This window comes from Astyanax mexicanus, chromosome 14 (genome assembly GCF_023375975.1).
Source record: "Astyanax mexicanus isolate ESR-SI-001 chromosome 14, AstMex3_surface, whole genome shotgun sequence".
Taxonomy (NCBI): Eukaryota; Metazoa; Chordata; class Actinopteri; order Characiformes; family Acestrorhamphidae; genus Astyanax; species Astyanax mexicanus.
The window spans coordinates 44,091,992-44,102,999 of NC_064421.1; the positions used below are offsets into that span (position 1 = coordinate 44,091,992).

The following is an 11,008-nucleotide window of genomic DNA, read 5'->3' on the forward strand; positions in this document are numbered from 1 at the left end:
GCTGGAAAGTAAATCTCCTTCCCAGTCTCAAGTCTTCCAACAGATTTTCAAAAAAAAGTTTAACTTTGGTCTTATCTGATCACAGCACCTTCTTCCACATGTTTGCCTTGCTTGTGATAAACTGCTAATATAACTTTTTATGTCTCTCTTTCAACAATGTTTTTTTTTTTACTTGTCACTCTTCCACAAAGGCCAGATATAGTTGTCCTGTGAACAGATTCTCCCACCTGGGCTGTGGATTTCTGCAGGTCCTCCAGAGTGATCATGGGCCTTTTATTTATTCTAATGACAGTAAAATATAAGCTAAGCATAGGAGAAGGCTCTTGAATGGATATATAAATGTTAAAGTTGAGATTTCTACAGTTAGCATCATGCTAATCAGTGCACAGTACTAACATCAGGCTCTAAAAATGTCAGATGCGGAGCTTCAGTAATGGGGTGGAGAGATGGAGCGCGGCTGCAGAGCTAAACACACAGTGAGAGAGGAGGCTGCGGAGTGGCCGGCTGAACTTGGCCTCCGTTCCTCCACCACAACTACATACCGTTTCGCTCGTGATTAAACGCTTAGGACAGAAAATTGAGGAGTGTGCGTTTACGGAGGATATAAACGTCTTGTGTGTATTTATAAGTACATGCGGAGCGGGAGTCAGAACCTCTTCTGTCTGCCAGAGAACAGGGCTGAGCACTTTCACCAAGGAACCACGGCCTAGATTCAAATTCAGAGTAGGAGAACTAAGGGTTTTGCTTTTACATCTGAAAGTGCAGACCAGAGTTTGAATCATGGTTCATGGGTTTGTTACATTGTGTACTTTTAAAGCTTTATCCAGTCATCATCATATACGTATACATTGATTGGTTTGTAGAAGGGCGTGCCTTCAACGTTGGCTTGTTGTTACTTTGGCAATTTGCCTGTATAAGTGTTCTCAGGTGTTCTCAGCCAAATTCTGTCTCAGTGCAAGAATCCAACTCCCTTTGAGTGAAAAATGTCATGCAGCAGAAGAAACGCAACAGATTATCCTCAGATTCCATTTATTTCTGTTTATTAATAAGAGTTAATCTACAGTTACAGTAGATACAGGAGTCACAAGGTCATACGGCTAACTGACACATTTGCACACACAGGGGTGTTTGATTTGGTTTAACCAAATTTTAGTCATTTGTTCCAGACAGTGGTCTGCCTTACCTTTCACCTTTCAGCTATTAGTGTATCTTGCTTGGATCTTCAGACTTTCCATATTGGTCTAAACCAAAATAGCTGGCGTAAAAGAAGATGTGAAATATTTGTAAAAAAAAAAAATTGGTCCAACCTAAAGACTGTTCTCAGTCTGGAATGGCAGGGAGGCAGAATTTAGCACAACAACTGGAAAGGCAAGATGCCGAATTGACAACACCCCGACGTCCGATGCACGCAATTCTACAAATCAATCAATTGTCATGTATAGGTGGTGATGACAGGACTACAGGACTAAAATTAAAAGAACACAATATATACACAGCAAATCTTACTGTATACTATGTAGTAAACAAAAATATACCCTAAGATTCTTTACAGTGATGATGATGGACATGACTTAACTGAATGGGTAGACCACTTAAACAATTCTCAGATTATTGAAGTCTACACTTTTCCAACACTAAATGCACATTTTGACACATCTGCTGCTGTTTATATTCATAGAAAGTCGCTAAAAGAGACAATATCCCACAATTTTCCTCAGATCCACTTACACTCTGTCTGAGTTCATGAATCAAAAACAAACTGTAGGCTAAATAGGTGGAGATGAACTTCTGTTTGTTGATTGGATGGGGCTAAGCTGCTGTAGGATGACTAGGTGGGGCTAAACTGCTGTAGGATGAATAGGTGGAGATGAAGTTTGTTGATTGGATGGGGCTAAACTGCTATAGGCTGAATGAATGGAGATACAATGCTGTAGGCTAAATGGGTGGGGCTAAACTGCTGTAGACTAAAAAGGTGGAGATAAGGTTTTGTTTGTTGGTTACTCCTGTTGGCTAAATGGGCTAATAAAAATGTTTTGCTTTTCTTGACATTTTAAGTGTCCATACATTTATGAAGACTCAAATGATTACAGTAAGTTAAGGCTTGTGTGTATAACATTTTCAGATTTCAACCTATCACAGCCTGTTGAATTCTATCCTGACCAATCAAAGCTGGATTTTTTTATGCTTTTGAACCAGTCACAGCAGGACAAAAGATTAACATCCTGAATAGTTGCAGCATTATTGCAGATTTAAAATAAAATAATAAAACACTAAACTAAACAAAAATAACAAAAAATAAATATAAAAACGCGTTTTTAAAAAAGTTAGAAGATAAAAGTCCCTTACCTTTTTCATTGTTTGCTCCTCGAAAGAATGCGCAATATGTATTTTTCCCACCTGTTTTCCGTGAAGCCACGCCCCTTGTGAATCGCGATTTCGCGTGAGAGCGTCCAGCACTGGCCAATCGCGTGGCAGGAGGGGCGGGGACTCGGCCGCGTTCCGTTCTTGCCCAGAGCCTTGCCCTGTCTTGAACGACGGCCCGCCTTGTGACGCATGAACATGACATAGCCAATCACAGCGTTGGAGGGGCGGGGCTTTCCTCAATACGGGTGTTCTGGAGAAAAAAAGGGGGAAAAAAGCTCCAGCGTGCGGAATGCGGCGGCGGGCTGCCTCTGCTGCGAAAAAAAACCGAGAGATCCAGCAAACATTACCGCACTGCTGAGAACTTTCCACGCCAGCCAGGACCTCGGCTTTAGCTCGGACTTACCGCCGCTCCTCCGCAGGCCGAGGTGAGTGTGAGAAAAGTGTGAAAAACATTTCAGAAAAGCGAAGTTGTGGTTGTTTTTTTTGAGCGCAGGTATCAGAAGCCGGCTTGGCCGAGCGAGAGCCTCCTTTTCTCGGCCACAACCGGGCAGAACGTCCGCTCCCTCTCCCGGGGCTGGAGCGTTGCTGGGTCGGTCTGTTTTTGCCATGTTTTACCGCTGTGGCAGAACCTAGCATTGCGTATCTCTATACCTTAGTGGTTTATACCTCGTTGTTGGTGGTTTTAATCTGCTTTAAAGTGAGTGAAACCCTGTTAGACCCTGTTTTTGACCCAGTCTGTTCACATCCAGGAGCTGGAGATGTCCAACGTCAGCAGACTCAGACTCAGGTCTGGAAGTTTACCCAGCAGCAGATAGGTTAGGTTAGTTGTTTTATTTGAATGTGTCAATTTTGAAGCTCCTGCGAGCTTTAAAACAAGGCTTTGACCCACTTTTCTGGTGGCTGGGTGAAACCCTCACACCAACAGGGGGGTTTTGGTGTTTGTCTTGGGAATATTTGAGTTTTTTTTGGAACAGGAAAAGTCACCCTCCTTCTTGGAGAACAATGAGGCTGATCCTGAGGCTGGGAGTGGAAGTACTTTCAGGAGGACAGAGAGAGAGAGAGTTCGGCCAACTCCTTCCACACCTCGGATTCTTCACCTAAACCTGTTTTCTGAGGCCTGAGGGGAGAAGTCAAGGTTTTATTATGTTTTTTCCACTGACACAGATCCGCAGCACCGGCTGGGCCTCCAGGAGCCGCGGCTCCTATCTCGACTTGACCCCGAGCTGTGTTGACAGGCAGGGTTTGAGATGTCCACCTCTGGCCTGATGTGATGACAGGCCTTGTCATGATGTAATTAAACACCTTCTGGTGTGAGTGGAAGGTTCATCTAGTCATCTAGTCAGCGTATGAAGGCTGGTGCTGAGTTTAAAGACAGACCCAGTTTTGGGTTGAAAGCAGCACTGACCCAAATTTTGGCACAAATCTCAGAGGAACCGCGCTCATCTCAGTAAACTGATCTTCTACACTGTTTAAAAAAGGACATCCAGCAGCTTTATAGACACTGAAATGATCTCAAGAGAGTGAAGAATGATTCTTTTATGGAATCTGTATCATCAATCGCATTTCGGTGCCTTTAATTTTTGGATTGTGTTCATTCTTTTTAGCAACAGAAATGGTTCTCTTTAGAACATATCACACAGCTCTGGAAAAAATAAGAGACAACTTTAAAATGATGAGTTTCTTTGATTTTACCAAATTGAAAACCTCTGGAATGTAATCAAGAGGAAGCGGGATGATCACAAGCCATCAAACCAAACTGAACTGCTTGAATTTTTGCACCAGGAATGGTGTAAAAGTTATCTAAAAGCAGTGTGTAAGACTGGTGGAGGAGAACGTGCCAAGATGCACGAAAACTGTGATTAAAAACCAGGGTTATTCCACCAAATATTGAACGCTGAACTCTTAAAACTTTATGAATATGAACTTGTTTTCTTTGCATTATTTGAGGTCTGAAAGCTCTGCATCTTTTTCTTTAATTTGACCATTTCTCATTTCAGCAAATAAATGCAAATAAATATTTTTATTTGGAATTTGGGAGAAATGTTGTCTGTAGTTTATAGAATAAAACAATCGTGTTCATTTTACTCGAACATATACCTATAAATAGCTAAATTTAAAAAACTGTTTTAGAAAAGAAAGTGGTCTCTTTATTTTTTTCCCGGAGCTGTATATATACATACAGTGATGCACGAAGTTTGTGAAACTAGAATCCTAATATGATTTATATAAAGAACCCCTTTTGATTAAATGTTATGAAAACCTTTACAAAATCAATCTGAAGTACAACTACTTATCTAGTACTTAGTGTTAGTATCAGCATTTCTACATTAGCCAATAAATCAATACATTTAAAAAGATCTGCACTAAAATGGGTCACAGTTCCACAGAAGAACCATTTTTGTGTGCCTTTTGAACATTCCAGTGACTAATACATGCGGTGGTGTTTGTTAGTATAAGTACTGGTTCTGCATAGAACAATGACTGTTTGGAACTATTTGGAATCCTAAGTGGTGTATTTCTAGTTTAAAGTGTTCTTTATATGGTGGTAATGCTTTCGGTTCTGTATGAAAGAACCAATGCTTTTGCTAAGCCTTCATTCTTCTTTTTCTACGTTCTAGCTCAGCCTGAATGCTGGGTGCTAACTCTGCTGTACGTTAATTGGGTTCTTTAAGGTTTGAGTGACAAAACAGGTCTGAGGTCAGGGCCCTCACGCTGAAGTGTCAGTAAATAAGGGTTGGTGACCTGGATGGAAGAGTCTGAAGGTCAGCTGATGTGTCCGAGTTGTAGGGATGCACCAATCCAACAGTTCCTGTTCTGATTATTTGTTTTTCTCAGTTGATTTCTGTGCTGTTGGTTGCGAAAGTGGTTACTGTGGTGTTCTAAGTGGTTGCTATGCCTAATTATGAACATTAATTAAACATTATACATGTGTACATTCTCAGCATAAATTGGAAAAAAAGGAATCAAATCTAATAGTCACAGTGGATCAAATGAAAACTGTACAGGATTATAGAGCATCCCCCATGTAGTGTATTACAGTCTGTCATAATGAGCATGTGGATCATATGAACATTGTAAAGCCTTATAGAGCGCCCCCAGTGTTTCCTTTAGTGTATTACAGTCTGTCATAATGAGCGTGTGGATCATATGAACATTGTAATGCCTTATAATGCGCTCCCAGTGTTTCCTGTAGTGTATTACCGTCTGCCAGAATTAGTGTGTGGATCATATTAACATAACATGGCATTAGAGAGCGCCCCCTATGCTTTCTTTAGTGTATTACAGTCTGTTATAATGAGCATGTGGATCATATGAATATTACAGAGCATTATAGAGCACCCTCTATGCTTCCTTTAGTGTATTACAGTCTGTTGTAATAAGCGTGTGGATCATATGAACATAAAATGGCATTATAAAGCACCCCCTATGCTTCCTGTAGTGTATTACAGTCTGTCAGAATGAGCATGTACATCATATTAACATTGTCGAGCGTTATAAAGTGCCTTCTAAGCTTCCTGTAGTATCAAATGTTATAATGCACATCATCTTCATCTAATCTTCATGACGTGTTGATTGTGATGGCGTTCCTGAGATAGTCATGGTGAGCTGTCTGTCTGAGGCACAGTGACTGAGTGTGTTCACACACCCAGAGTGTCTGCTGGAGGACATCCTGTACTGCGTCTGTGTGTGTTAAAGCTGGAGGGCGGGAGAGGGTTTGTGATTGTAAGTGAGTGTGAGAGAGGCTAGAGGAGGCCAGCAGTGTGTTTCCTTAAAGAAAATTGTGCGAGAATAACGTGCACTGTGTGTTGAATGATGACCCTTTTGTGTGAATACCATAGGCTGGTTTCAGGGCTTACATTTTACTGTTATTAGGAACTAGTATGAGGACTGATAACATACTGTAATTAAGTACTCCCTCAGGGCCTCAGTATCAGCACCAAAATGTAATTGAGCATTAGTATCAGGACTGATACAGTACTGTAACTAAGCATTAGTATCAGGACTGATATTGTACTGTAATTGAGCTTTATTTTCAGAACTGATATGGTACTGTAATTGAGCATTAGTATCAGAACTGATACAGTACTGTAATTGAACATTAGTATCAAAACTGATACGGTACTGTATTTGAGCATTAGTATCAGGACCGATACGGTACTGTAATTGAACATTAGTATCAGAACTGATATGTTACTTTAATTGAGCTTTAGTATCAGGACAGATACGGTACTGTAATTGAGCATTAGTATCAGGACCGATACGGTACTGTAATTGAACATTAGTATCAGAACTGATATGGTACTTTAATTGAGCTTTAGTATCAGGACTGATACGGTACAGTAATTGAGCATTAGTATCATGACTAATACGGTACTGAAATTGGGTAATAGTATCATGACTGATACGCTACTGTAATTGGGCCTACTGTACTTGAGCTTTAGTATCAGAACTGATACGGTACTGTAATTGAGCATTAGTATCAGGATTGATACAGTACTGAAATTGAGCTTTAGTATCAGAACTGATATTGTACTGTAATTGAGCTTTAGTATCAGAACTGATACATTACTCTAATTGAGCATTAGTATCAGGACTGATATTGTACTGTAATTGAGCTTTATTTTCAGAACTGATATGGTACTGTAATTGAGCATTAGTATCAGAACTGATACAGTACTGTAATTGAACATTAGTATCAAAACTGATACGGTACAGTAATTGAACATTAGTATCAGAACTCATATGGTACAGTAATTAAGCAATGAACCTGTAAAAACGAATATCAGCACAAATCCGACTGTGTAATTGGTAGTTTTTGTGAGTGTGAGGTAGTGTGAGGTAGTGTGAGGTAGTGTGAGGTAGTGTGAGGTAGTGTGAGGTAGTGTGAGGTAGTGTGAGGTAGTGGTTAAGTTTGAATGCGTTTCTGCTGGTTCTGTCAGCTTGGCCTACAGTGTATCTTCAACATGCACACACACGTGCCGTAGCTGCTAACTTTGTAGCGTAACTGGAAAACCATCAGTGGCTTAGCCTTCAAGTCTGGAACAGGTCAAGGCAGGTCTCTGTTTTCTTTTCTCTCTCTCTTTCTTTCTCCCTCTCCCTCTTTTATGGTTCCCAGCTGGCTGATTAGCCTAGCTTAGCTGTGGTTGAAGCTACTGCCACAGCTGGAGGGCTGTTTGATTCTGCTCAGGGTTTCACCACCCAAACAAGGCTTGTTCTAAACCTGAACATGCCTGAGGGTGTTGGTCAGGGCAGGAAGTCTCCGTTTAACTTGGTAAGTTTAACCCAAAGTAAGACTTGTCCTGAATGGAAGGATTTAATGTAATGGAATCTTATTATGCAAACTAAATACCTGAATACCTGATCCGGCACACATCTACCACAGACTGTGCTAATTGTTGTAAAGTGCGAACCCTGCAAAAGATGCTACACTGCTATTCTGAGGACGGATCATGTATTTTCTGGATCATGCGGCTTTATCATCAGCAGCCAGAGTCCGAGAGAGCACAGTTGCCATGCTTTCTCTGGGTCGGTAGATGGCGCTCTTTCTCCCCACATTACTCCCAAGGTGATGTTGGTCAGCACAGGCATCTCTTAGCTGAAGTATTAAAGCTGGGGAGCTGTGCTTTCCTCAAAGCACTCATAGCAACCAGTGTTGCTGAATCAGTGGCAGCTTGAAAAAAGAGGCCGTGGCTAACTTACAATGTAGGCTATTGGAGGAGACATGTGCTAGTCTTCACTCTCCTAGTGTTGGGGGACATTACTAGCGATGGGGTGGATTCCTAATGAGTTGGTTGGGTAATTGGCCTTCCAAATTGTCTGAATCAAGCTGCAGTCATGACTCTCACTTTGACTTTGACACCTACCCATGGTTTGGTCTGGACTTTCGAACTTTCCAGTTTGGTCCAAACCAAAGTAGCAGATGTGAAAGGGGCCGAAAACCATGGTTCCAAACAAAGAACCAGAGTTTGGTCTGACCAAAAGAGGTGTTTTTGGTCCAGATCTACTGATCTATGGTCTGGACAACGGTGGTATGAAAGCCCTTTTTTTCTTGACTTTCAGACTAATTACAGGAAGTTGAGTCAGTCTTTAAACAAACTAGAGGAACAAAGAATTGGTGTTGTGGCGAAATTTATGTTGTGCAGTTGTTGTTCAGGTGTGTCACGCTGCAGTATGAACACAAACACTGAGACTAGGAATTAATTTATTCACTGTAACAGTAGATCTGAGGAGAAGTTGGATTCTGACAGAGAACTACAACTCACTGAACCTATACCTAACATTTTACACACCAGTTAATATGAAGTAGAGAGAGTCCGCTGACTAAACTGCAGTGTGAAACCAAAACTAACCGGACCAAATATACACAATGTAACAGTCAGGAACCTTGGTGTGGATGCTGATCCAGACTAAGTGTAATATACCATGTAATTGCAGCAGTAACTCTGGTTTTAAACCAGGCTGCAGCCATGACTCTAACTTTGACTCCTATTGCATACTCTGACCCATTAAACTGACTGCAGATTCTGACTCAGAACCATTTAAGGATTATATTTTCTATTGTGACTCAGGATGAATCAAGAGATAATAAGGCAACATGCTGAGTTAAAGCACAGACAACTGGTGTCAGCAATTTTAGTTTTAATATTCTTCTTATTCTGAAATCTATGCGGGTTATGTTCTTAAACCCCATTTGCCTGCCAGCATTCCCCAGTCCCATTTCCACAGCCCAGGTTGTCAGGTATAGGTAACAGCATGCAAACAGGGTCCAGCAGCCATGGTAAAGGGAAGGCTGGCTAATTTTCTACTGAACAGGTGATCACTGAGCTTCAGTAAGGTTGCTGACCATAGCTGGATAATTTACCACCACCGCCACTAGCGTAGTAGATACATGCATTTTAGACACTGAAATGACTCTGACTCTTACCCTGACCCTGACTGCACTCATGACTCTGACTCTGCTTTGTTTAGTGGGAGGTAAGAGCTGGAGTCTGTCAGGGTTCGTGTCTGTTTTTTTATTCATTGTTTGTTTTTGTCTTGGTAGCCACGGGTAACCTTTTGCTAGCCGACTCACCCCATGATCTCGTCACCCTGAACGCAGTCATATCAGTGTCTGAGGGTCAAAGATCATCATCTAATAAAGTCCCTACGGTTGATTACAGGGAAGCTCTGCTGACCTTTGTCTATTTGACCAGGATGTGTGTGCATACGTGTGTTTAATCTCTTTATCTGTTAGAATTAAATATAAACACTTTCTGTTAATGTTTTGTTAAGGCTGTTATACAGCTCTGGAAAAAATAAAGAGACAACTTAAAAATTCTAAGTTTCTTTGATTACCGAAGTTTCTTTTTACCAAATTGAAAACCTCTGGAATATAAACAAGAGGAAGATGGATGATCACATGCCATCAAACCACCAAACTGAACCGCTTGAATTTGTGCAGCAGGAGTAAAGCAGCACAAAGTTATCCAAAAGCAGTGTGTAAGACTGGTGGAGGAGAACATGCCAAGATGCATGAAATTAAAAACCCGTGATTAAAAACCAGGGTTATTCCACAAAATATTGATTTCTAAACTCTTAAAACTTTATGAATATGAACTTGTTTTCTTTGCATTATTTGAGGTTTGAAAGCTCTGCATCTTCTTTTGTTGTTATTTCAGTCATTTCTCATTTTGTGCAAATAAATGCTCTAAGACTGACAATATTGTTATTTGGAATTTGGGAGAAATGTTGTTTGTAGTTTAAAGAATAATAAAAAAATAATTTTACTCAAACATATACCTATAAATAGCAAAATCAGAGAAACTGGTTCAGAAACTGAAGTGGTCTTTTACGTTTTTTCTAGAGCTGTATGTAAATGACATTTGGCATTTGGCCAAATATTTCAGTTTGGAGTCAGCGCATCACTCATTTTTGGCTTTGCCTCCATGTTTATATATAGTTGGATGAACTGAATCAGTTCAGTGGCTAAGTCTGATGCCTTCTTTTCTTTACGTTTTGCAGAAATCTGCTCAGTTTCAGATTCTATCGTTGGTACTTCCATCAGGAGTCAACACAGTGAAATCGTTAGCTTTTTTTTGTGGTGAAATTGCAGAATAATGCAGTTGCACCAACACACAAGTATTAATGCTACCAACAGCATAGACCACTTGCACAGTCCATAGCTCCAACGGTCCGACACAGAAGCATTAATGAGTGTTAACGAGCGCTGTGAGACTGTAGTTGATGATGTGGCTCTGTATCTGCTGTTCTTCGTCAAAGCCATAGCTAATGCTAATGGGTGTCCGGTTCCATCGGTCTCAGCATCAGGGGATTACACAGGGGCTAAATGACCAGTCTGGGGGATTAAAGTGAAAATTGTGGTTTCACTCTCTCCAGCCCACCCTCCCACGCACTCACTCTCACTATCTGAGGCGTTAGTGTGTCAGTGTTGGATATTTGATTATAGCTACATGGAATAAGCAGATAGACCAGGGGCCTCATGTACTAAAGGTGCATACGCACAAAAATATTGCGTACGCCATATTTCACGCTCACGGTCAGATGTACTAAATTTAACTTGAACGTGAGAAAGTGCGTTCCCCCACGGAACTTTTGTTTCGGGCGTACGCCTTTTTTTTGTGCGTATATATTGTGTTTTTGTCAT

The 11,008-nt window shown here is 40.9% G+C and overlaps 1 protein-coding gene across 2 annotated transcripts in view; it reads left to right on the top strand.

Moving 5' to 3' along the window:
* The first annotated feature begins 2,639 nt into the window (after nucleotides 1–2,639).
* Nucleotides 2,640–11,008, top strand: part of luzp1 (leucine zipper protein 1) — a 56,403-nt gene continuing 48,034 nt past the window's right edge. For both annotated transcript variants that reach the window (XM_007258927.4, XM_049463989.1), the window contains exon 1: nucleotides 2,640–2,789. The gene's annotated coding sequence lies outside the window, so the exon portion shown is untranslated. The remainder of the gene's footprint in view (nucleotides 2,790–11,008) is intronic.